Raw genomic sequence first — 27,906 nt, forward strand, 5'->3', positions numbered from 1 at the left:
CCTCCCACCGCCATAACCACATAGCACCATCATCACATAAAATGATAACCACACAAATTTTCCGTTGATCTCAACGACTGTTCAAGTCTTCCATCTTCAATATTCGCGTCTGGGCTGTGAAAGGGGAATGACCAGACACAGACGGGCGAATACTGATAATGACATACAGTAGCCTCTGTGCTGACCTTGATTTAAATGAATGAGCAGATCGACAGTTTTCGAATGCAAAAATGTGCCCTTGGTGCATGTTACTGCCAAGGATGTCCCAAGTCGGCTTTTCTCCTTTTTAGGCAGTTCACTCCCTCACTGCACGAGCCTGAGAAGGCATCGCCTTCGCAACAAAGGTCACCATTTAAGAAGGATGTCAAAATGAGCATCCTCTTACAACTTCTGCAAAACCAAGAATACACAGCCGTATTCGTTTTAATAAAATGTATGTAAAAACGACTGAATTCATTTCAATACAAACTGACTGTCACGTTTCGTTCAAATATAGGTGTATATAGTCTGGTTAACCGGCCACCACACTGGTGCCGCACAGGAATGCGAAAATAACTGTTGGAAGCGATCAATGGCAGAGTCGTCCATTAAAAGGCCGGCCGGTAGCACACGGAAGCCCAGTGCCGCCAAGCAAAATCTCCCTTGCTGTCATCCTCTGCGCTCAGCAAACATATCGACGATCCGCCTCTTAAATATATATGGGAGCTTTCTATCATTTCATTCTCGGGCGCATCAACCCCCTACACACACACACACACACACACACACACACACACACACAAAGTTTTTCTCTTTCCTTGAATTCTGATTTTCAAAATACCGAGGCAAACATCTACGGATCATACTGTGACATCTGGTAAAAATGGCGAAATCGGAATGAAAGGCACCGACAGAGTATCACAGTTTCGCATGAGGGCAAGAAAATAAACAGGCCAACTTAGAAAAATAACAGAAAAAGAACTCAGCGCAATCCATACAAAACTGCTTTTGTTAGTGAATGATGTATCGTCACCACCTATACGCTACATTGGTCGAAACAATGCCAAATTGTGCAATAAAACGACCTCTTTAATAAGGAAATAAGGTAGATAAACATACAGACATACACAAACACACACATATACATACACACACACACACACACACACACACATATATATATATATATATATAATATAATCCGTGCGTGTGTAATTTGTTATAAGAACACGGTGAGTATATGCCAACGAAGATCTTTTGCTTTAATTTAAGGCATTTTCAGGCAAGCTTTATAGAAAACGAAAAATTACCGACACAGTTTTACTAAAAATAACTACAATGAAAGGTGTAGGCTAACCTATCTTAGTATTTTAAGCACGCAAGATCATTACATTCGAGGCTGGTCTTCGTATGAGGAACAGATTTCCTGGGTTAGCCATGGAAAGGCCAAGGTCGTCAGCGAGAATTACTGACATTCTTTAGTTTCTCCCTTAATTTTCTCAAGATTCTGTGCAGAATGGGGTCAAGGTCATTTAGACCTGGATTTAGAACAATGTCATTTTCACCTCTTAGCTGTTTATAAATGGTTCCTCGAGACACTATTGTGACACACTCTTGTTATTTTCATGCGGGACAAATAAATTCTATGCAGATCTGAACTCAGGTTGATTTGTGCTGAAACTTATTGAACCACAGTCATACATGAGATTTTATAAGGTATGTTGCTATTTTGCTGAGTAATACTTTTTATAAGCCTTTTTTATTTGCGAAAGTAATGTTGCAAGAAAAATTACACTGATGCTGGACATTTTAAAAATTGATTTAATGAGAGTCAGTCAAATTTTTAAACAGAAATAATCGTGTATTTGTATTGAAAGCTGAAAGTTAATGGGAAACTCGGTAAACAAATATACGATATAATAACGAGTAATTTCATTTCATCTGGAACGTTTTGAAAACAAATGTATCACTAAAACTGTTCAAAAACCTGTTTCGTGGTTTCGGTTGGATGACATTTTGTTTTATCATCCTTAAAATCTTAAAAACCGAGTTAAAAATAACCTCTGTCAAATTTGGGCAAGGAATGGACGAGATGGAGGCTTGCCATTTTTATTTACTGTTATGAGACGTGAAACTTTTAAGTGGACGCTTAACACACACACACATACATACACACACATTATATATATATATATATATATATATATATATATATATATATATATATATATATATATTATTTAACACAAATAATAAGTCGTAAATACAGTTTAATATCGAATATACTGTTGCTTGGAAATAACTTACACCCAAAGGGAATTATAATGGAAAAGTGCTTCTGCCTCACCCTGGGGGAATTAATTGATAAGTGCTTCTGCGCTGGCCAGAGGCAGACGTCCTTAGCAGTTATAATTCCCTTTGTATGTAGCTTATTCCCAGGGCATAGTCAATTCGATACCAAAAGTCATTTGCCGTTCAGTATTGTTGATTATGTATAAAAAGTCACTCTTGTAAAAGATACACACACACATATATATATAAATATATATTAAATATATATATATATATATATATATATATATATATATATATATATATATATATATATATATATATATATATATATATATATATATATATATATATATATATATGCAGAAGGAGAAGCCACGGCCAAAATATACACATCCCCAGGGGACAGTTTAAATTAAATTAAATTTAACAAATTAAATGCTACTTCTACCTTCCTCCACAGGGAGTTTTCTCAACATCTAATTGGTCCTTATTTCACGAAGAAATGCTTTTTTTAACCTGTTATTTTAAACAAAATTATTTTAACCCAATTGATCTGTTTTACAAACAACTTAGAGAAATGTGGAGTAAGAGTGTTTCCTTGCCAGTGCTGACTGCCCCAAAAATGAAATTTGATGCGAGTTTTCCCCTTTCTACACGACGACCACTTCCGTAAGAACTGCATTTCTCTAATTCAGAAAAAGTTTCCTGCTTTAAATGAATACCAAAGAATCCTCTAACCATTGGTTCAATTTTTAAAGTCTAGGATCGTCTCAGCCCCCTCTTCACGTCCAATATTGTATATAAATACACTTGCGTGCGATGTAATCACGGAACATACGTGGGATGTACGAGGAGGCTGTTGAGGGTACGAATTGACTCTCATAAAGGCTTAAACTACCGTACAGGATGCAAGTTATCGAATCCAGAGGTCTCTAACATCAGAAACCATGCTGTGCGATGCAAAACAAATATCAGAGATGAAGATTTTTCAATAGTGGGGCGGGGATAAAAAACATTCATATATATATACATATATATATATATACATATATATATATATATAGTATATATATAGTATATACTGATGTATATATGTGTGTGTGTGTGTGTGTGTGTTTCTGTGCATGTATGTGGTGTACGTGATTTTTAACGAATTACTGAAATGCAAATATATGAAATATCCTGAGAACCTTGCCATTCTACGAAAAAAAAAACTAATTTAATGACTCTTGGGTGTCCGAGGTCACACTCTCTCTCAGGTACTGTGCGTGAGTGTCAGCGCAGTCTCTGGATCAAGGCGGAATCTGTTTTAATCCTTACTTACTTAATAAAACTGAAAGGAGGATTTTGAAGTAGATTTGTGGGACTGTTTAATCCCCTACTTCACAGAGAGCATGTGTTGAGATTCAGGGTGAAAATTAACTCCTAATCTGTGCCTTTGCCGCCTGGTTGGCAACTTTGACAGTCTGGACCTTGCTTAAACCTACTTCTCGATCTTTTCTCCCCGGAATACGCCAGATGCATTATTCATCGATGTACCTGGAACCATATGAAAAGCTTCTGAACAGCGTCTTTTCCGATGCGTTAAAATGTGTCAGTGCTTGAGCAATATGACGTACCATAAGCCAGAAAAACTTATGCTTTTGCACGCATAATCACAGACTCGCAATACAATGTATTTCCCAAATGCAAAACGAATGATGCTCATTTAGAACACTCCCGTCGAGCCGAAGATCATTAAACTTTTCTTGCACTTTTTCTTCTTTATGTATCGCCATTAAAGTATAGCCATATACGGCTCTGTTGACTTTCTATCAACCAAAGACGTTGCCACAAGCAATATACACTATATTCTTTTTCACATACCACCTCTTCTGGTCATTCGGCGCTGAAACGGAAATTGACAGGAAAAGTTTGAAAGGTGTAACAGGAGGAAAACCTCGCAGTTGCACTACGAATCAATTGTTAGGAGTGGGTGGACAGTGAGATGGAAGAAAGAGAATACGAACGGAGGTACAGTAAAAGGAATGAAAGCAGTTGCAGCTAGGGCCCGAAGGGACCGACTCCTTCTTGAATATCAAACTATCGAAAGTACACCTGGTCCATGATCAGAAGATAAATAAAACCAAACCGCTGGTAGAATATCACTGTCTGTTTTACGAATACTTTTCGTGATTTGCTGGGACTCCTGATTCGTCATATAATCAGACAAAACGAGGATATGATCACCTTATTCCTTTGTTTTTTTGGTTTTAGGCTCATGTTCGGACTATCGGTCAACCTCGTCCTTTCACGGGATTTTAAAAGTTTACTTGAACCTAAATTCACGAAGTATCTTGACGGAAGTTAACATGCAACAGTGGAAAAGTGTGCTCAGGCACACACACACACAGACCTTGTGGCATTACCAAGCCATCCGCCGCTTTCTAGGTCAACAAGTGCTACAGAAATGTTCTAATTCTAATAAAATGATAACAAATAAGAGAATTTTCTATGCGCTTTATGCTATGTTCTTAAACGCATGTTTTTTTATTATCTTTTTTTTTACAAATTCCACCTAATGTTACCAATATATATATATATATATATATATATATATATATATATATATATATATATATATATATATATATATATATATATATATATATATATATATATATACTCGTTTTCTCTTCTAACCACTTCGTCTATTCTGTAATTCAGTAATTCCCTCCTTCACTTGAAGTATTGCCAGAGCCTTCATGAATAATTTCAACAATAACATAACACACAGCCTTCAGGAATAATTTCAACAAGAACATAACACTATTCTGTAATTCCCTCCTTCCCTTGAAGTATTCCTAGAGCCTTCATGAATAATTTCAACAATAACATAACACAAAGCCTTCATGAATAATTTCAACAAGAACATAACAATCATCAAAAATACAAAACGAAAAACTTCCTAGCGTAAAAGAACGAATGAATATAGTGACGACACCCAACTGTTACAATTATATCAGAATTCTTCCGCATAAAGTAAAAGCGTCCTTAAATTCTGATCTAACCTGGTTTGACCTGCTGGCAGATTTAATATCCCTTTTTGGGGTACACTCATCTGCTAAAGGGAACTTGTATTCACACGTAGAAAAACACCGGAATAGAGACAAATTCTATTTTCTTCGCAGAGTTAAGCAAACAATCAGATGTACTGCTCAGCAGTTTATAGAAATAATGCTAGTATGATAACATGACATACTAATTAATGACAGAAATTTCTTCCGTTGGACATAGACAGAATAATGATGTGGCTTTACACTTAACTACAGCACGACGCAGTAAGCCACATGACCTAAATTACATTTAGCTTATAAATTATTCAGATATCAACCGGTGGTATATAAGACATATACTTGTATACATGAAATCAATAACTAGCGTTTAAACACCGAAAACGCATGAACACCAAACCAGAAATTCTCGCTTCTGGAAGAAGTAACAAAGAATTTGACGTTACAGCCGAGCTGCTTCCACGCACTCCTGAATATAGGACAAGTAAAAGATCTGGTCTCAGTTTGACCACAACTATAGGTGACACATCGTTAATTTCTTACATATAGCTGAATCAACACTATGTCAACAAGGACAATGTAAAGCACCGCATACACGTACTGACGGCAATTTTTTGGGAGCACATTAACTGCCTGAAGAAGGATGAATAGTTCCAGCATTTTGGTCCAAGGCCCATTTAACTTCCGGCCTAACATGCCATGGCCCACAATTGACAGAGAAATAATAAGCGTAATGAGGCTAAATTGATAACGAATAAATCTCCACATGACAGTCGCACACACTCTATGAGGTTCCAGTGTCAGTCTAATAAAGCAATAATGAAATATGGAATACGTGCTTTTTACTGCAGTGCGATAAAGTTCAATCCATTAGTACGCTGCAAGATGCAAGCAAAACAAGGACAAACACAAAGAGTAGGAAGTATCCTTGGCCCACTGGTCCAGAACCGAAGGATTAGAGAAAACGAACTTCAAAATTCTTAAGAGTTTGTCGTTTTAATATAACTGAAAGCAACTCCACAATGGCTCATGAATTCGAGATAATGAACTACGGGAAACGTAAAAAGAAAAATTCGATGACATAAAATCGACTTCAAAATACTTTATTCAAAATAATTTTTTTATTAATACTGAGCATAAAAATTTGCACATCATTTTTCATTCTAAGAATATACCAAAAGTTAGCAATAGTCCTACAACCTTTGCAATAATGTATTCATTACAGGAAACAAGAGTTCTGGGGACTCGGTACCAACGACCATCTTGTGTAGTTCCTCACTGTTGACATTAAATGTCATACTTCAAGGCTTGCAACTCATCCGAAAAAAAATTTACTATAGTTAGCCTAAGCAAGGGACAATATTAAAGTAACATTTTTCAGTGGTCACGATATTTTTGACTCCACTTCTCAGAATCTGCGTTTCCGGGATAAATAACAAAAAAGACACTCGTTGAGTGCTCTTTCCAATGTTAGCAGCAAAATATTGATCATTATCATCTGCTTCTGAGATTCAGCGTCAAGATTTCGACATGACTGAGTCGATATTTTGTTTACAGCGATTTCATTCGTTATTATTTTCTCACGTCATCATACAATTACACACTTTTTTAAATTATTTTTCTTCATATAACATCAACTTGGCATACCTCTTTCCAATTATGTACTTATTTCCAGTTTCAGGTCATGTCTAATCGAGTTGAATTCTTCCTTAAAATGTCACCAACCCAGTGCATCCTTGATTTAGACGGCAATCGAAGGGGCAGGAGGGCGTTTAATTACTTTTGCAGCAAAACAGCATTTAAGGCACAGCAGTCATTTAAGGCGAATTCAAGAAATTCTGGGAATAATTCTCGAGGAAGCGAAAGTTCTTAAGAGTTGGGAGGCGATCTCTTTTCTCATATTAACATTGGCTGCTAAAAATTCATGACACCTCCCAACAGGGCAAGACACCGGAATGAACAACGAAATTGGATCTCTTGGTACGACAGGATACAAAAGAGCTGAGGTTATTGCTGTAACACAAGTTGGTTTTCTTACCTGCTGACTCAAGTCGAGGGCTGCCATTATGTTTCCCATTCTGTTATTTATAGACAGAAGATGATCACCGAAGTCATCTACTATTGGGGGGGGGGTTGTTTCTTAACCATTCCTGAACGATAGTCACAGCATTCATTAAGTACATGGGAACGGCAGTAAGCACAACCCATGACAAATGAAGGAAATCTTTCACATTACAATGTCATCTAAAAGTCTTTAATGCGCCGTCGTTTCTCCAATTCGGATGTTATAGCCGTCACCGTCAAGTGGTCTCTCGAGTGCACCCATCATCCTCTACCTTGCTACTCCTCATCACAGCGATTTCAGTTAGCGTCTTTGCATTCAAAGTTGATTCGCTTATACAATTGATATCATCATTCATATCGTCTATTAACTCCTCGTTGGACGGGTCGATATCGTTCTCGGCTAGCACTCTGCTGAGCCTGCGTTCGATTCTCCGGCCGGCCAATGAAGAATTAGAGAAATTTATTTCTGGTGATTGAAATTCATTTCTCGGTATAATGTGGTTCGGAATCCACAAAAAGCTGTAAGTCCCGTTGCTAGGTAACCAACTGGTTCTTAGCCACGTAAAATAAGCCTAATCCTTCGGGCCAGCCCTAGGAGAGCTGTTAATCAGCTCAATGGTCTGGTTAAACTAAGGTATACTTTTATTAAGAATTCAACATCATGAAAGGTACCTACAAGGTATTGTGCATTTAAATTCTCAACACGAATTCGATTTTCTACAGTACCTTAAGATTTGGTAATAGCTATTGTTTTACTGCTGACATACCAGAGTTTTGCGTTCATATTCTTCACACCTGTTACACCTAATTTTATGATCATACTGACCCTGGAAAAGATGAATGAACTGAAGTCGCCACAGTCATGGCAAGGGAGACGACGTGATGAGTTTAGTCTACTGCTTCCTAAGCAAGCACTTCACGGCAGGGGTAGGCCGAGTTTGCTTATGTTCGTGACCGACCGAGGATTAACGCCTGAGTTTCCTCGCCATCCCTCAGTGGATGAGCTGTGATGGCCACTGTACCTTTCATAGAATATTAGCTATACCTTCCCCCAATAAACTTCACGTTGCTTTATATGTATGTATTCGGGGATATTTAGGTTCATTGCTGAATATCGGCACTCCTCTTCCTTCCAAGTGGTTGTGATATAGTCAGCGATTTCTTCTTTCTTCATAGTCAAAATTTTGAGTTTCTTTTGCTGTTGGCTAAACCTTGACGGCTAGCAAATGACGAAGCTGGCATTATTTGACTCGCAATATCATCTCAGTTGCTGGTAACTCGGCATGGGGACATAGCTTCCAGTTTACAATCAGTCACCCGATTACCCCGAATCTGTTGGGAGAATTTCCGTGGCTTTAATCATTAGCATGAGCACACTCGTGTTAACATTATTCCCCCACGAAGGTGCAATTTGGTTAAAGAAGTCTTACTCTATATGTGTTGACCAACTCTTGGACGCTCAGGGCAGGTAAAAGTTTACATACGTGTAGGCTCATGTCCATGTGTATACTTGCTTCAGACTAGCAACAAGAGAGAAAAGTCTATACAAGAAATATCTGCTAACCGAGATTCGCAGGAAAGAGTCCAGTACTTGGGAGAAGATTTTAGCTTTGCTTTTCGCCTTCGAAAGATACTAAAATTTCCACAGAAGGATGGCTGCCAAAGCTTTTCTGAAGTCTAACACTTGATGAGGTCGATGTTAGCTTTCTTTATAGTGGAGTGAGAACTGGTTATGATAAATCAGTTGTCTGAATGACGGTTTGGTAAGCACCTCACCTCCTCCAGATGGGGAGCAAGTAAACTGCGATCCCTAATTAATGACGAGGGTGTCTGATGAGTCGTACTGGTCTTCTAGGTCGTTTCACTTGTTCTTCCAACAAAGGCAGGCAGCCGTTTAATTTACTGATCGTTACGTGAGCTGTTGAGTTGATGGAATTTTGTTTAATGCAACAGTTTCCTAGTCTCGGTTTTTACAGTTAAATTCATTCAACTACAACTGTTTTAATTTAAGGGATATGGTCAACAAGCTGAGAATTTTACATTTACTCACATTTTGAGAAATGAAAGGAGTTGCAAGCTCAGCCGCCCCCTCCAAAACACGCACGTGCGCGCGAATGCACACACACACACTCGCGTGCACGCTATATAGGTAACACCCAAACTTTTTACTAATAGCATTTCCCTGTCTGGGCACGACTCAGGCAGCAGGAGTCTGTTGCAAAAGTCGACTTCGCTACCATCCACCAGGGCAGAGAACTGTCGCTGTCACTATCGTTCCTGTCACTGCGTAAGAGCTCTAACTATACTCTTCGCTGAATCACATCCATTTCAGCTTTGTAAGCCCAACTGAATTGGCTGATCCTCTTCTCATTATAACTGCAAGCATCAGAAGTACAGTTCTGTGCTATTTATGTGAAGAAACAAATTGCAAACGCTTTCTCATCACCCAGTTCTAAAACTTCCCAGTATTCAATGTTGTTGCCAAAATTAATTTCCGTGCATTTATTTTCCTTACTTCACTTGTATATTTAATAACAAATGTGCTCAACGAATCGATGTGTTCCGATCTCATATGAATGACAGTACACTATGACTCCTCAAGAAAACTGACGGAGCAAGCCACACGCCGAAATTAGGTTTTTTTTCAGTTTGGAATTTTCAACAAGAAGAATTATTTTCCTTACGATTTTATCTCTTCTCTAAGCGTAGCTTACGTTTGCCCTCCCATCGTCTGCTGGTTCCTCAAAATTTTTATTTCCTCAGTGTTGGTTAAAACATTTTAGTTAATAAAAACCATGCCAGAACTCACACTAACAGGCAACCAGAGAAGTGTCCAGATACAAATGTTGTTTTGTGATTCGCTGACTACTGAATTTACCGTCTATTCTATTCAGAACCAATTATTTTCATATTCGCACACCATTTTACCGAGACTGCGTGAACTTACAAAATTTCACTATCAGCAATCAATCAAAGGTCATAATCCTATAAAACTAAATGAAAACCACAATCACAAGCCGCACAAATAATTATCAATTTACACTTCAATTAGGATCCAGGATTCTGTCTGCAGTCGCTTTCCAGTGCTGTTCGTACCTTGTACATAGAGTATTTATTATTATTCAGCAGATGGAACCTATTTATATGGAACAAGCCCACGGGGACCATTGATCTGAAATTCAAGCTTCCCAAGAATATGGTGTTCATTAGGAAGAAGTAAGCGGAAGTAGCTAAGGGCAAATACAGAAAGAAGAGATCCCATTCATTAAAAAGAAAAATAATTAATAACTAGATAAATAGGTAAAAATGTATTAAAATGCAAGAAGAATAAGTATTAGGGTAGTAATGCATCGCATTTTCGCTCGAACTTCTGAAGTTCCAACTGCACGACATTCTCTGTGAGGCTGTTCCACAGTCCGACGGTGTGAGGAATAAAGGACCTCTGGAACTGAGAAGTTCAACAGCAAGGCATATTTACTGCATGTTGGTGCTGCTGCTGTTTACAGAGTCTGGTTGCTCTCGGCAGATAAAGGGGGATCAGGGATCAATTATGAATGTGAAAGATCTCTGTTGAAATAAAACCTATGAAAAGTGACAAACAAGAGACCATCCGTCGATGGTCCAAGTCATAACTGTGAACTGGGCACACGAAAAAGTACGGTTTTCCAGAAGAAAGAAAGAAAATTTAGATTTTTTATGCGAATCCATAAAAAAAATATGCTCAAATCGCAATTTCAGCTATTTTGAGAGTAATTACTGACGATCTTAAACGTGAAATCGCTTGTTCTACAGTGCTCAAATACACAGGTAGTACTAGTAGATATGTCACCTACATTACCTACGTTTTGCTTAAAACTATTTTATGCAGGGCTTCAAGAATCATGTGAGATTCACAACAAAAATCGTGTTGTTTAACAAGTTAAATATTCATAAGACCAAATAGCACCCATATAATATCAATAAACCATAATAAGTTAAAGTATGGGCAAACACATTATAGGTGTATATTTCAGACAGCAGTTCAAAGGCCAAATTTCGTGTGCTAATTTAAAAGCAAAAACGCAAAAAACAATCAACCGTGTTGAAATGATACAGAAGCATGCCGATGGCAGTGACGCGTTCGCTATACAAGAGCACGCTTCTATAATATCATTGGGAGAAGGCGTAGGGCTTGCAACCTAATCCCGAATAGCCCACTTGTTGATAACCTAAAGGCGAACAGCTTTGAGGGTTAGCCTCTATGGAGAGAAGGCGTCATGTGGGAAAAAAATAAATATTCTTTTCTCAACAATTAGCTTTGTTCTCAAAAGAGGATGCCTCCAGAAAAAAAAACATTGGTTACTGCCATATTCATACTGCTGAATGTTGGATAAGCCTCTGTACAGCCTTCGCATCTCCTTACATCTACAGTGCCATTAACTTCTATTTTGCATAGTGTGAGGCTTTGTGCCTGTTTTGTCTGTAGAACAATTGCTCCCTTGTTGAGGGTGCACTCCTTTTCAAGGTGGTGATTATTTTTCTGCATACAGAGTTTACGTCTGTTGTCTTCGCTTTGGTAGCGATAGTCAAGTCTGGGTAATCATCGAGTCAGGGTCCAGACAGCATAGCAGCATGGGCAGACAGTTGTTACCTGTTGGTCCCTACAGTTTCGAAGATGTGGAGTTCGACTTCGAGTTCGAGGATAAGTTGATTTCTAACCCAAGTCATCTGTGGAGAGGAAGCATTCCTCTGGGACAGCAATTTGGCTGTCGCATCGACTCTGCCGTGAACGTCTGTGCTTCATGGAGATGTTCCTGTTTGCCGTCATGGGGCGGTTTTGACGACTTCACGGCAGTTGTTTGATGGTCATCCGCGATGACCTTTGATGATCATCCTCTGTGACACTTGTTAGTGGTCTTGACATCTCTGGGGAGATGGTTTGCACTGTAGGAAGGTTGTTAATTATCATTACAGATGTTTTATGTATTGAGTAATTGGTATTTATGATAATTTTCATTATTTGTGCTGCTTTATTGATCTGTTATTCGTGTATTTTTAGTTATACCATTATTTGTTAATTGATGTAACTTTTAATAATTATGCGGTCTGTACTGTTTATTATTGTTTGATGTAGCTAATATGTTGTTCGCTTTTATATGGTATTTGTTACTTTTTGCTGTTGTGATAATGTTTCATTTTAAAGTAACTAATTTTGCTACATCTTTAGTTATCTGACTGACTCTTTGGTTGTTTGATGTATATTTATTGATTTACGCCAGACTTGACTCATTTGTAAATATGCACGTATATTTATTGATTTACGCCAGACTTGAATCATTTGTAAATATGTACATATCTTATGTTAATAAACTAGTATTAAGGTTATTCTGCTCGTTTTGTTCCTCTTTCCCCGTTGTCTGTCTCAATTTCTGCCAGTCATTCCAGTCCCGATATTTTTGTTTTAAAGAACCTGCTGAACCGACTGCGGTTCATTACAATAGGTACACCCTTCCCTTCCATCTATCCAATGCTTTCCCGGTCTTTTTCTCCTTATCCTCACAATTATACACACGGTTCACTGATTTATCGAACCCCCGTTATTTCCATATGACCTTTGCTAACCTTACCACATCTACAGTGCACCATATTATTCACCCTTTCAGTTTTTATTATGCCCCAAACTATGCAAAAAACTCGCTGCATCTCACCGCCTTCAAACATTTTGCTTTCATTTGTTTTCAACATCCATACTTCACATCTACAGTCCCTATCTTAGCTTCCACACAAAATCCAGTCTTTTACATAAACTCGGTTACCTTTTTGGCCTCATCTACTCTATGCCACCCCTTCTCTTTTCCTACCACCTCCCGTCATATTTACTCCCAATACCAATATGAATCGACCGCTTCCATTAGTCCGCCATTCACTGCATCATTCTTTCAAGCTTCCGTATACACATCACTCTCAAAATAGTCCAAAGATTTACAGTACAAGGGAACAAATTATACCGTACTCAATGTCAATACAAGGGGACAGTAGGCTATCTGTTTTCTATGGGAAGATGGCTGACCAGTAACATAAGCCAGTGTCAATCATCACTGTGAGAAATGGAAGGCTACCATTTCTAGCACTACTATCACGTAGAGATAGAATAAGGAACTTTAATGATATCCAAAGACGAGAACAGTGCTTCATCAGGGGCAGTTCATAAGATCTGAAGCACGTGACAATCATTGTACCACGGATAAATATCTATGAATCTTTACAAACACAACCTAGCTTTCACCATTAAGAGATTCATGCGCTTTAAAATGAAATCTTGGAAACAAAGATAGCATCAAGTGCTGGGCAGCACTTAATAAGTGCACCGTTCCGGCACATGACCCATGGAAGACGATTATGGTGTTCCACTGCATTAACTTAAAACTGATAAGCTCGAATATATACGGGATTAATGCCGTCAGTGTATGTCACATGATGCTCTGTAAACATTACTAAACTACAGTGTAGCTTTACTTGCTGTATCCACATTTTAGACACCAACTTTACATCCATTCCCATTCAACTTTCCTCCATCTTGTTGTCCAATCTCTCTATTACAACTTAGTTCTACTGTGAATTTTCTTCCATTTTCACTTTTACATATTTGTATTTCATCTCAATCTCTCTATTACAACTTAGTTCTACTGTGAATTTTCTTCCATTTTCACTTTTACATATTTGTATTTCATCTCATTTATTTTCTAGATCTCTCTCTTGCTGTCCAACCACCCCCACCCCCTCTTTTGTTTAATATACTTTTGTACTAATAATTCTCGTCCATCACACTATGAAAATATAATTAAAAACAACAGAAGTACCAGAACAGTGCAACGATAACTAACTACGTGTTATTATCAAGAAATAATTAATGCATTTCATAAATGGTCCGCAATGAAAATCACAATGAAGAGTAACAGATGAAGAGAAAATTCGACCTTAAGCTCGAACAACGTCTTAGGAAGTAGTAAAATAGTACGTCTTTCGAGCCCACACACCCTCACCCAGCATGAAACAAAACAAAAATTTTTTTACAATACCTCACATTTTTTTTTCATAAGTCAGTGCTAACTCCTATTTTCCTAATACTTTGATGGACAATGCCACATAGCAAGGAGGATGTCATATTAACTGCTTGTTGCCCTTCTATATTGCTGCCGAGTACTCACATTTTAGACAAACAACTGTGGCATTTGTACCCCATCATATAATCTTGAAAGGTAGCAAATCATTCACTTAACAGAAGTAATTAACAGAAGTAACAAACAGCTAACTACATAAACAGGCAATAGACTAATAATCTGTCGTTAATAAATTGACGTCTTGCTTACATATATTAGTGTTATGCAAAAACAATATCAGAGAAAACGCACAGGAAACGATTTCTGTAAGAGAAAACGCGGCAAATATATTACAAACAAGTCACTAAATAACGGTCCCTAAGGAGTACATACTGCATAAACTCGATTCTGGAGCGATTCATTCCACGACGTTTCTAAACCACAGCACATGAACATTAAACGTTGGAGAGGCTCACGTTCACAAAATTCCCACCTCTTACTTTAATGAATCAGGGAATGAGCGGAAGGGATCGCTCTGCAGTTGTTTACAGCGAATGCTACTCTACTGATAGCTTTCATTTATTAAACCAACGGTGCCGAATACCAACATACTTTATCTTGTACAAATAGCTTTAATCTACATGAGCTTACTTGGCTACTGTGTATCAGCCCTATAGCATTTAATGTTAGCGTTACGATCGCATTGTACAATACATCGATTTCGCTGGCCTTAAAAAGTTGCCAAAGTTCACTTAACACATAATTTATACAACATAAACCTCGATTCTTAGAAGATGTCGTAATACTATTCGTTTTTAAACAAAGCATGTTCGGTGTGTCCTAAGATCATCCACTCTAAGAACGTTTACAATTCTCTTGGGCTATAAATACCAGTCTGGCAACTCACCATTATGACGTAGGTAGGGATGACGTCACCGAGAAGATTCTAGCTTGAGGATGCATGCTCCTGGCTAAAGTGAAAAGCTCCGATGTCGAATCAGGCTAACACGTGGACATTTTGCCACATTTACATTAAGCCCACCGTTTAAGAAGAACTTTAACACCTAGACCACCCATTGCTAGCACAAGGACGCGGAGCTGCAGGCCATATTTACAACGATTTTCCTGGAGTCGAGGCAAAACACACCACGTCCGGCAGAATACCAGGTGCACTGGTGACGTCACTCCCAGCCTCGAGTCGAGTCCCGTCAAAATACTCGTGCTTCCCAAACTCGAACACCAGTGGTACAAACACACTACCATTCGCAATTATAGCATCGGCTCGAGTTTGTACAGAAATCGCTGAGTATTTTGTCTATATGTGACAAAAAATTGTGCGTACACAAACATATATATATGATAAATATGGCTGCGCATTCGGTTGTCCGTTTGTTTGCGTTTTTATTTTCATGCCAACAGAACTGTCTTTTACTGTCTAGCGAAAGCTTACTTTTAAATTTATATTTTTCATGATTTTTTATGTCATAGTGGAGTTTTCCTAGTATATACAGTATATATATAAATAATATATATATATATATATATATATATATATATATATATATATATATATATATAATATACATATTTATGTATGTATGTAGCCTACATATGCAAAGTATTTATATACTGTACACATACATACCTGTATACACAGTATATATTACATTATATGTAAATACAAAGTTCACATGACATGCAGATTAGTTGATTTTGCTATATGATCTTTGTCCTAACTGTGGAAGCCTTCACATCGAATCTGAAAGAGATGAAACTCGGAAAATGAAGTTTATGTAAACTTTTGCGATTTTGAGTCGCCTGATCAAACAGAATTGCAGCTGCAGCTTCATACTGATATGGATTGGCATTCAAATAACAGATTTCATTTGCCCCCATATGTGAATGGTGGGCAAAATGTGACATTTTCTTTTACTCGTTCTGAAGAGGAAAATACACAGTTCAGAATAATGGTAGGCTAAAAAAAACGTGAGGGTTCGTTAAATTTCATCCAACCGTTTTCCCTTTAGGTCTGCCATAGAATCTGACAGTACAACAACAACAACAACAATAATAATAATAATAATAATAATAATAATAATAATAATAATAATAATAATAATAATAATAATAATGAAGGATTTTATAAGGCCCTTCAGTAGCAAACTCTTAATCTTCAAATTCTGTTTCCTTCTTCAGAGAAAATGAAATCAACGCAAAATGAATTACCAGGTACTATTTAGGTGTAGTTTTCACATCCGTGTAATGGTCTGCTTGACCAGTAGGCAGTAAGTGAGACTTGCTGTACTTGACGTACTTTGAAGAAGGAAACGGGAGCTTCCGGAAAGCTCGCGAGTTTGTTAACACTTGACTAGAAGGGTCTCTTCGCCCTGCGTTATTACTAATCCAGACAAGAAACTCTGATCGTTCTCATTACCTGAGGAGACCTTAAAGTGGACTGTAGAAGGGTGGCGGGCGGGAGCTGGGCGGGACCGGGGGGGCGGGGGGATCATCGTCTCCTAATAACACCAACGATTCTAAATATCTCCTCATCCAGAAATATGGCTGTTACCTGCAATGATTTTCATGAACGCTCTATTATCGGTGGCTTTTTTGTTTCGGGCTATAGCTTATGTGTTCTCTGATTTTGGTATCTCGAATTCATAGACCTTGAAAACTTTTTCTACCACTTCTTGCTCTAGAGAGTCTGTAGTTAATTACTCTGCAATCTGTTTTTAGGTATTTTGGGGATGCCATTTCAGAAAATCAGAACGTCATGCGAATTTTGTTCCTCTTAAGCAACCAGCCCTGGGCCCAATTGGATCGTTTCTGTCTTGATTCGAGTGAACGCATCAACTACTAAACCCACTCAATATCCAAAGAATATTCTTTGGATATTGAACCCACTGCCACCTTGAGCTGTCGATCGGACTACTCTTTAAACTTGGCGGTTGCAACACGACTGAGGTTGGCGGGAGATTTGGTGTGACGTATGACAGCTCTTGAAATACTTTGGCAAGCACGTTTAGCCAACAAGTTGTAACGCAGGGGCCTATATATCTCTAATCCTGTGATTTTCGTCCGGTGGGCTCAGGTGAACTCTCAGAACTTTTTTGTGAATGTAGGCTACATTGTCAACATACAAAGGGAATGAACTTCATCGCAATATGAGTCAAAACACATAATTATAGTACTTCATTCTCGCATTATAAGGCAATCTGTGGAGCTCTATAGAGTGTGCGTGACTGTCAGGTGGAGATTTAGTTAATATCGATCTGACCTACATAATCTCGTAAACTGATATGTAACAGTATGCAGTGGCATACCAGGTCAGAAATCAGCCTGGGATCAAAACTGATCGCCACTGTTTTAATCCTACGACCATGGAAGTGTACATCCACCTAAAATTGACAGCAGGTTATATGTTTTGTTATACAACATTATTTTTCACTTGCATATTCATCATTTGTTCTGTTGTGTTTTGTATGTGAGAGAAAATGTCGTTTAGTCTAATATCTTGTCGTCATGAATAAACAACCGGCTGCAACGTTAAGTTTTGGTTACTTTCTCATAGTAGGTGATTTTCTTGTCAGCAATGACAATTCCATAAGCCGATGTTCACGAGTTTTCTTTGTTAAACCGAAGGGGTTATTGATTTTATGCAAATGATAACAATACAGACGAGGATAGCAACTATTATGTTATGAGAGTGTACAGGTTGAACACGTCTCCTAAAGCACGTAAGAGTGTGTACCAAGTGGTTATCAAATTAGCAAATGGACTTAGCCAGTTTTTTTGCTCCACGACTGTGTTTCAGCTACTTTCCCTGTCTTCCCTGTTCCTATACCGATATGACCCTCCTCTCTAGAGTAACTTTCAGCCGATAAATTAAATTACGAAACATGACAAGTAATCAAAGTGTAGGTGAAATACAGTAGATTATTCAAGAAACTGGAAAATTAATTCTTACATGGTATGAGATCATTCACCTTACAAAAACCATAATTTGATTATCAAATATGCAGAAAAGGCCAACCATTAAGTTTTATGGCCCAAACCTTGTAAAAATGCCTAAAAGTGCCAACTTTACTAAATAGGCCTGCTTGGAACTTTGAAGGCCAACCAGTTCCAAAAAGGCCAAATTTGAGGGTTTTGGCCTGAAAAAGGCCAACCTGGCAACTGATTCTACCTCGAGCTGTGAATGGCATAATCATAACAAAAAAAGTACACTGATTTTATCTATATAAGCATGTCCACAATCACGCACATACACGAGCGTTTTTCGTAAAGTCATGTCTGGAAAAATAACAGAAATGAAGATAAAATAGTTAGTGAAACTGGCAATGAAAACGAGTGCTTATATTAGAGAAAATGTATCCTAGCACTCTATTTAGGGGGGACTTTTAATAAAACGAATTAATTTTTGTAACTTGAAAACTGAAACTATCCTTTCGAGCAGCCTGTTTTTATAATACCGAATTTATTTTCAGTAACCGTCATGATTTATTTCATGGAATTCTTATTTTAAAATAACCTCATTCGTCAAGTTAAGGACTCATCGGAAATTTATGGCCTAAATACAGTGGCTTCGCAATGGAGGAGGGGTTGCAGAGTTGGCCTGGACGTCCCCAGTTAAATTCTCTTTGTAGCTAAACTTGAACCCTTTGATTGTCAAAAGCAGAATTATTGTTATAGGTTTTTAACACAAATGACATGTTTGTTCATGATATTTTGATCCAACTTCATGTTATCAACTCATGTATGAAGTGATTGAAACAATAGTTACAGTCTTTTCTGTTATTGATGATATGCACTATTTTTATATATTTACATGACAAGGACATTATACTATAGTTGAAAATTAAAACTTGATAATAGAAATTAGGTTAGTGTTGAATATAAGGTTGTGATGAAATTTACATTTCAGTAGTCGATACATTTGCATATAGTAAGAGTTGAAAATTAATTAAAAATTGAGTTCTATGAGTTCTTGTACTAAACATGCCGCAAAGGTGGATGCATAACGGGTTAAAGCAAAAAATCCCCAACGGGCTTGTACTAAACACGCCGCAAAGGTGGATATGTACTGGGTTAAAGCAAAAAATCCCCAACATGGTGGTACTAAACACACCACAAAGAGGGATACATACCGGGTTAACGCAAAAAAAAATCCACAATGGGCTTGTACTAAGCACGCTGCGAAGGTGGATACATATCGGGTTAAAGCAAAAAAATCCCCAACGGGCTTGTACAAAACAGGCTGCAAAGGTTGATACGTACAGGTTAAAGTAAAAAAAAAAATCCCAACGGGCTTATACTAAACATACGGCAAAGGTGGATACGTACCGGGTTAAAGAAAAAATAATCCCCAATGGGCTTGTAGCTTGCACTAAACACGCCGGAAAGGTGGATACATACTGGGTTAAAGCAAAAAAAAATCCCCAACGGGCTTGCACTAAACACACCGCAAAGATGGATACATACCGGATTAAAGCAAAAAAAAAAAAAAAAAATCCCCCAACAGGCTTGTACTAAACACGCTGCAAAGGTGGATACATACCGGGTTAAAACCCTTGCGGGTCACTCTCCAGGAAAGATTAATGTGACTTTTTTCCTTGTGACTATTTTTCCTGGATTCGTCTCGACCTGCTGTACTGGCTTTAACCTGTTTCCATGATTTTGAATAATTTTTATATTTTCTTTGTTAGTTGCTCTCAGTGTTTTTAGCATTGTACCTTGAAAACGTGTCGGAAATAACACTAAAGTGCTTGGTACTCCTTGGGTACTCCTTTCTTTTAGTTTTACTGCGGCCCTAGCCGAATATATTGTCACACGCTATTAAGTGACAAATATATATATATATATATATATATATATATATATATATATATATATATATATATATATATATATATATATATATAATAATAGAATCTACTGGTCACTTTTACCAGACACATATGTAATTAATAGCCACAATGCCCTCTTAACACATATATATATATATATATATATATATATATATATATATATATATATATATATATATATATATATATATATAATGTAGAATCTACTGGTCACTTTTACAGACACATATGTAATTCTAATAGCCACAATGCCCTCTTAACTTCTCGATATATATATATATATATATATATATATATATATATATATATATATATATATATATATATATATATATAATGTAGAATCTACTGGTCACTTTTACCAGACACATATGTAATTCTAATAGCCACAATGTCCTCTTAACTTCTCAGATTCTTCGCGCTTTTTTGGATACGCTTGTAACTACGAAGCCGTAACATCCAAACACAAGAAATTGAAGAGAATTGTGATTTGCCGGAGTCTCTTCAATTTCTTGTGTTTGGATGTTACGGCTTCGTAGTTACAAGCATATCCAAAAAAGCGCGACGAATTCGAGAAGTTAAGAGGGCATTGTGGCTTATTAGAATTACATATATATATATATATATATATATATATATATATATATATATATATATATATATATATATATTTATGTTATTGTGTGTGTGTAAGTGTGCGTGTTTGTAAGTGTTTATAATAACCACAATAAATTCTCAACTTCTCGATATTTTTACCCTTTTTGATACGCTTGTTACTAAAAAGCCTAATACCCAAATAAAAAACCAAAGTTATGTTTCATTTGTTGGTATTTTTTGCTTAAACACAATGATACAAATTCATATGGACATGTATATCCCTCACCTCCATTGCAGTGTTTGTTCATTCTCTGTGCATTCGTATGGACGCGCACATTCTTATACATAGAGAGATATACTGGTGCTTAAGAAACTTATCAGAAAAATATTTAATCATTAGACTCTGATGCAGTCATCTCAGGTTTACCATAGAGTGCTTCTGCCTGTCCAGTAATCTTTTTTCAAGGATTATCCATATCTAAGAATACTTGCCCGCAATGGATTTGCATGTTGATTTTTTTCTCTCGAACAGTGTCATTTCCAAATATAATTCAGTGAATCAAAAAGGCTTCATATATCAAGGGTGTTTGGGGAAGCTGTTTGCTGTGCTTCTAAACTACATGTGAATGTGAAATCTAGATATCAAGAGGTATACATATTATAGAATCCATATGTCACATTTGAGAGAGAGAGAGAGAGAGAGAGAGAGAGAGAGAGAGAGAGAGAGAGAGAGAGAGAGAGAGAGATTAAAATCCCCCTTGTACCTGCTGCATGGGCCATTTTGATAATTTAGAACCATTCCAATACCATAAACGAAAAGGGACCCGATCGGTTTTTCAATATTGATGCGATGCGTATCACTTGTTTACAGTTGATGTCCCTTTTATGCAATTATTAGTAATATCTCGTTTGTATTTCCATTTCGTAAATGTATGGTTAATATCCTTGACAGCTGTATCCCTGTCATGAAATGTATTCGAATTAGGGGGGGGAGTTTGCAATCATCCTCAATGCAATCAAACTGATGGATCCTGTTTGTGGGTTGCATAACCCTCATGACGCGTGCTACTGTACGGTCAGTCAGGCAAGAGCTATTTATCTTTTATAACTTATGGTTATGATAATATCTAATGCTACGATATCTAATACTACACCGAATTTTAGGTAAATATAACATTGTCACGTAATCTGTTCCATAAACAAGAACTTCAGTTCTTTTTTTGTAATGACCTATTTATTATTATTTTCAGATTGTGGAAGTCAGAAACCATACATTATAGCCCGTGTTTGATAGCAAATAAAAGAACGGCCATTATTTGAAAAAATAAGGAGAGAAAAATAACCTTATCTAAGACAGTCATATAAGATACGACTCGAATCTCCGACTCAAAACAGCTGATTCTTCTTTCTTGAGCCCTCGTGATTAAGAATTGGTGACCAAAAACAACTTTGTTCGTTATTTACTTCCTGCAAGAAATCAGAAAGAAAAATAAATCGAGTAGAGATTTAAAATGTTTGTGCTTTTAATCGGAATGTGATTATGTTGGAAACTATTTTCCTGCTAAATGAATCTACCCTATACGAGGTTAATATATTAAACACAGTGAAGAAGGAGAGATTTCTTCAGTTTTTAATTATTAATTTATATGAGGTGGTCTAATGTCTCTGTAGAGAAAATTATTTGAATATATTAAGTAACAACCATTTTGTTTCATAGAATCTTCTATGTAAATATACTTTATACCATACTTTATTATATAATGACAAAAAATATGCAATTTTCATTCACTGGTGCAGTCAGCGATGGACTGTTATTCTTTTACGCGTTAAAACATCACTTGAAGTTTATGACATGTCTTATTCATGTCAAAAAATTTCCCAACAAGCAAAAATAGCTCAAAGATTCCCCATTTCTAAATAAACTATTCGTTTTAGTACACCTCTCCTCGTCCTCACCACAACCACTAACATCCTTGATAAATTGGATCAAGTCGTGAACATTGGCCGCCACAGCAGCACCTACGGATCAAGCAAAGGACTCTCAGAGTGAGCATATAATTCGGCGTGATGCTTCCCGTAGCATCTTCAACGCAAGCAATTCAAATTCACCGCATGCAAGCAGAAATAGCTTTAAGGTTCCCGTAGCTGATAATCCTATGGTTTAAAAGTGAAAATAGTGTAGCAAACTAGATACGCGAGCAATGAATAGAAAAATTTAACGATTGGCCGAGAATATTGGAAAAACCACGGCTAATTTCACTCTGATGCCCGGCTGATTACTGGGAGGGCTTCCCAATAGTCCAGTGAAAAGGAAATAAAGTATCTCGAAGCCCTCAGCACATCGCTCCCTTTTCTAGAGCCTTTACAGTTAAGAGTTATGCTGTTTATTCTACCAGGAGTAAGTGAGGATTAAGTAAATGCTTTTAGGGTACGTGGGGGATCTCAGCGTCCCCCCTTTTCAATTAAGCTTTGCGTGGTTCATGGTAATATCTGCCGATATTTGTGGCAGGTGCGTCATCTCAGGTGCCGTATTTAAGACTGTGTCCCGCTGCCATTTTCCGGCTTTCTCTTGATTCAGCATTCCAGATAGGTTGTCGTTTAAATATCCGTATCCGCATCACACACGTAAGTAAACAGAGACCAGAACGGAATCGAAGAGAATATATAAGAATATATATACGGAGCGTCTGGCTCCCAGCTCGTTCAGGTATCTAGCGTTAGTTTGTTCATATCCTGCTGTCTAAATGCCTTGCAGAAATACTTATCAGCAGAAATCCAGTTTGTCTATTCTTTCATCCCTCTACCCTCCCCTGCCCCAAAACAACTCTCTCTCTATCTCTCATTATGAGTAACCTCCCTACTTTACACACCAATCTGCGATCATAAGTATTTCGTGATCATTTTCCTCCTTCATCCTCAATATTCAACCTCATTAGTTTTCCCGGCTGGAGATCCTCTCATTTCCTTCCTTTCCTTTACAACGTTCCTTCCTAAACCCGGCTTTTCCTCCCTCCCTTTCTCCTCAACGTTCTCTCTCTCTCTCTCTCTCCTCTGTCCCCGAGTACTCCCACACTCCCGACATCCTCTCTGCCAAATTTTAGGCCGGGATGAACGGAGTTTGGGCTTGTACGAGCCCGATAAAAGTTAATCCTTTGAAAGCAGATTAAAGGGTAGGTCGACAAGTGGCTTTGTCCGATGTCGACGAATGTTAACAGGAAATTTATGAATTTTTTTTTTTTACGTCTTTGTTGCCTCAAAATTTTTCAGAGCTCCATTGTTTACGTTCCTTGGTAGGCCCGAAGTGAAAGGAACTATACAAAAGGATAATGGAACAGACGATTATGGAAGTGCTTGTGTATCATTCTCCTTTGTATCCTCTAACCCCTCGGTTATTCCCTCGCCCCTCCCCTCCCCTCCCCTCCTCTCTTTGAAATCATTTCTCTTTATTATCAAAGCACTTCACGAACAATCAAAATGACTGAAAGAAGAACTGTGAGGCTGTGGAAATCTTTATAGACTTATCAGTCTTCTTGGGGCAAACAGTTCTTAATTTACAGGACAAATTCTGTTGGCCTTGCTGTACTTCAGACACGCGACGAAGGAAGGCAAGTCGATCATTCTGGCGCTTCGTGCAACTGTGTAGGTTTTGTCCCAGTTCCACCTTTAGATCCTTGTACTTTATCTCATTCATTTTCTGGCCCTGAAATCTTGCTGTCCAGTCATTCCTACTCCCAGTTAGCCTCTTAATGCCGAAAGTGCTCGGTATAGCAGCCTGATTTTCTTAAAATCAAATCACCTGCGTGTGAATGTACATTGCAGTTATTCACTGATTACTTACAGCAGAAAGTGTCTGTGTTTATTTGCACTGCAGTTGAACTTTGCATGAAATTCATTTGTGTAATGTTGATCATGGTATAACTTGTACATCATAAAATTCGACGGTCTTCAGCTAGCATTTTCCTGAGGGTAATCTAAGAGTGCCATATTGTTATTGGTCGTTCCTCCTCTCGAGTTCCATAGAGTGCCTTGCTCTTGCCTGCGGAAAGAAGACCTATTGGCAAAGTAAGTCCCCACCCTTTCTCTACGTTTTTTAGATCTAATATTTATAGCAAAATTATGATTATAAGGGTAATAATAAGACGTTAAGAATTTATTTTTCAAACGTTTAACCTGTTGAATTCTTCTCTAAGAAGCTACTGAACGACTCTTCATTATTTTAAAATGAAGGAAATGATAGTTTCGTACGCAGAATACGAGTCAAGCCTAGTGTGTTATTTTGTTGTAAGATGCCAATGCTAAGACTTCAAGATGGCGAGCTTTAACAATGTTCGATACTAGAATATCAAGAAATTCGTAAAAGAAAATACAAAAAAACCTAATATGAATATTTGCTAGATCTTTATACCAATTGCGATTAGGGTAATTATTTCAATGAAAAACTTTCTCATCTCCATCTGTAAATATAAGATTTACAACACAATTTTTGGTGCATGAGAACAGTTTCGACTTGGTCCAGACAACAAAACAACTGAATCCAGGTGAACCAGTTGAAGTGAAATTGTTACATTTGTATTTCATAATTTACACTTCTTCCTTTGTGTTGTATCCAATATATTTTCCTGAATTACATTGTACTCATAGACAACACCCGACAACAGCAAAGGCAAGCTTTGATGCGGAGTCGTTTTTCGCCCTGACCGGTCGGAAAAATAGAGTAGTCTGTTACCAACCTACATTTCAGGGTCAAGTTAATATTGTAGCATCTATAAAATGGCTTCAGATACCAAAATGACCAGAAATTGTCAGATGGGAAAGAGAACACCAGTCTTCTAGCCTATTATATACATACTCATATTCTGCTTTACGACATAGTTCAAAGGAAATTGAACCCTCCCCCCCAACAAAAAAAAAAATATTTAAGTCAAATATCACTCCCTCCAATGTCATACTAATACAGCAACTGTGAACATTCTGTACGTGTGTACAGCATATTACTCTTTCACTTGAATTGTGACGTAAAATAAACGAAACGGAGACGTAAAATGCAAATCTAATGCATTTCCCAAGCAAATATATAAAAGAATAGCAAGAACGCAAACACTGAAACTAGGAAATAATGGCGAGCATTAGTGTGAGAATTTCAGCAATTTCATCATCGGTACTTTAGAAAACTCTGAATCATACGGAAGTAAAGGTGGTGTTATTACTATACCGAATGCGCATCAATTCTTTACCACCGTAAGTTAGGGAGAGCTCAAATCCGTTAGGTTGATGAACGATGTAAAAAATTTGCAAACGCTTGGTTATTATCTCCATTGACAAGTGTCACAGAAAATACGTGTTCAAATAACAACGTCAACAGGATCCGTTTGTTTCTTTTGTTATGATACGGAACTAAAGTTGTATTGCAAAAAGTATACCTTAGTTTAACCAGACCACTGAGCTGATTAACAGAACTCCTAGGGCTGGCCCGAAGGATTAGATTTATTCTACGTGGCTAAGAACCACTTGGTTACCTAGCAACGGGGCCTACAGCTTATTGTGGAATCCGAACCACATTATAGCGAGAAATTAATTTCTACCATCAGATATAAACTCCTCGAATTCTTCATTGGCCAGTCGGAGAATCGAACGCGGGGCCAGCAGAGTGCTAGCTGAGAACGGTACCCACCCGTCCAATGAGTAACTAAATTGTATTGCAGAGACGGATCCAGGGTTTGATAAGAGAGGTTCGAGATGGGTTTTGAGAACTTCTTCGTCTTATCTTGAACTGGGGCCTTATTAGTGAAGCTCCTGCAATTTAGTATTGGGGAAAATGTAAGTATTATTACCAGTGTTAAAGGGCTTTAAGGCTACTGAAGCTATACGAACTCTGAGTCAGCTGATTTGTAGTTGACAAGGCGCATAATAATTTAAAGCCGACACTTCATCAGTAAAGCTTGTTTTTTTGTTTGACAGTCAACAAATTCTTTATGAATTCTAGACCATTCATAATAGATCTCACGTACCGCTACTTTAAACTGTACAACCATCTAATAGCAAGCAATGAGCTCTTGTAAGTAGTCTGTATAATCATTCAGATTAACTTTTCTTCATTACTTTTAGGAGTATGATGAATAAAAGTGCCTACGAATCACGAGTCTGCAATTTCCATTATCCATTTTTTTCATTATTTTTAGGAATATGATGAATAAAAGTGCCTACGAATCACGAGTCTGATTTCTATTATCCATTTTTTCATTATTTTTAGGAATATGATGAATAAAAGTGCCTACGAATCACGAGTCTGCAATTTCTATTATCCGTTTTTTTTCATTATTCTCAGGAATATGATGAATAAAAGTGCCTACGAATCACGAGTCTGCAATTTCTATTATCCATTATTCCAGGAATATGATGAATAAAAGTGCCTAAATCACGAGTCTGCAATTTCTATTATCCATTCCGACACACATACAAATGTAAATGTCATTTTTTTTTATTATATTTCAGTTGGTTAAACTAAAATCTCTTATAAAGTCGATTCGGTAAAAACACAAGCTGAATGCCCCTCCTTAATGGAGAGCAGAACTATGTGATTTGCAACGGGAGCTGTGCATCTCCAAATTCTTTGCCTTTTTATAAGGACGGCTTTGACGACGTCGTGTATTTCGCCACTGGAAAGAGTGTTGTGTATTGAGAATAGCTATGAATATTGAAACCTAAAGAGCTTAGTAAGTTCGTTGACTGTGATCGAAGGATAGAATCCTGCATACAAACAGGGAATTTACACAATAAATGATCACGGTGGGGCCATTGAAACCAGGAATAGTATGTGGTATCGGTAGATATTACGGCCGACCAACATTCATGAATTTAAATAAAGACAAAAATTTGTTATTCTGTTGTGACTGCCACAGATTTACTGAAAAAGGAATTTTGTTGATGTAATGAAAATACATATAGAACAAGCTATCTCTTCAGATTTTACTC

At 37.4% G+C, this 27,906-nt stretch overlaps 1 protein-coding gene across 2 annotated transcripts in view; it reads right to left on the reverse strand.

The window, feature by feature from the left end:
- Positions 1 to 16,927, reverse strand: part of LOC136843088 (uncharacterized) — a 52,742-nt gene extending 35,815 nt beyond the window's left edge. Inside the window, exon 1 of one of the 2 annotated variants that reach the window (XM_067111050.1) lies at positions 16,697 to 16,927. The gene's annotated coding sequence lies outside the window, so the exon portion shown is untranslated. Of the gene's footprint in view, positions 1 to 15,377; positions 15,720 to 16,696 lie in introns of those variants that run through there. The other variant, XM_067111049.1, reaches the window with a different exon arrangement.
- Positions 16,928 to 27,906: the final 10,979 nt, after the last annotated feature.

Source organism: Macrobrachium rosenbergii, chromosome 11, assembly GCF_040412425.1.
Source record: "Macrobrachium rosenbergii isolate ZJJX-2024 chromosome 11, ASM4041242v1, whole genome shotgun sequence".
Lineage (NCBI taxonomy): Eukaryota > Metazoa > Arthropoda > Malacostraca > Decapoda > Palaemonidae > Macrobrachium > Macrobrachium rosenbergii.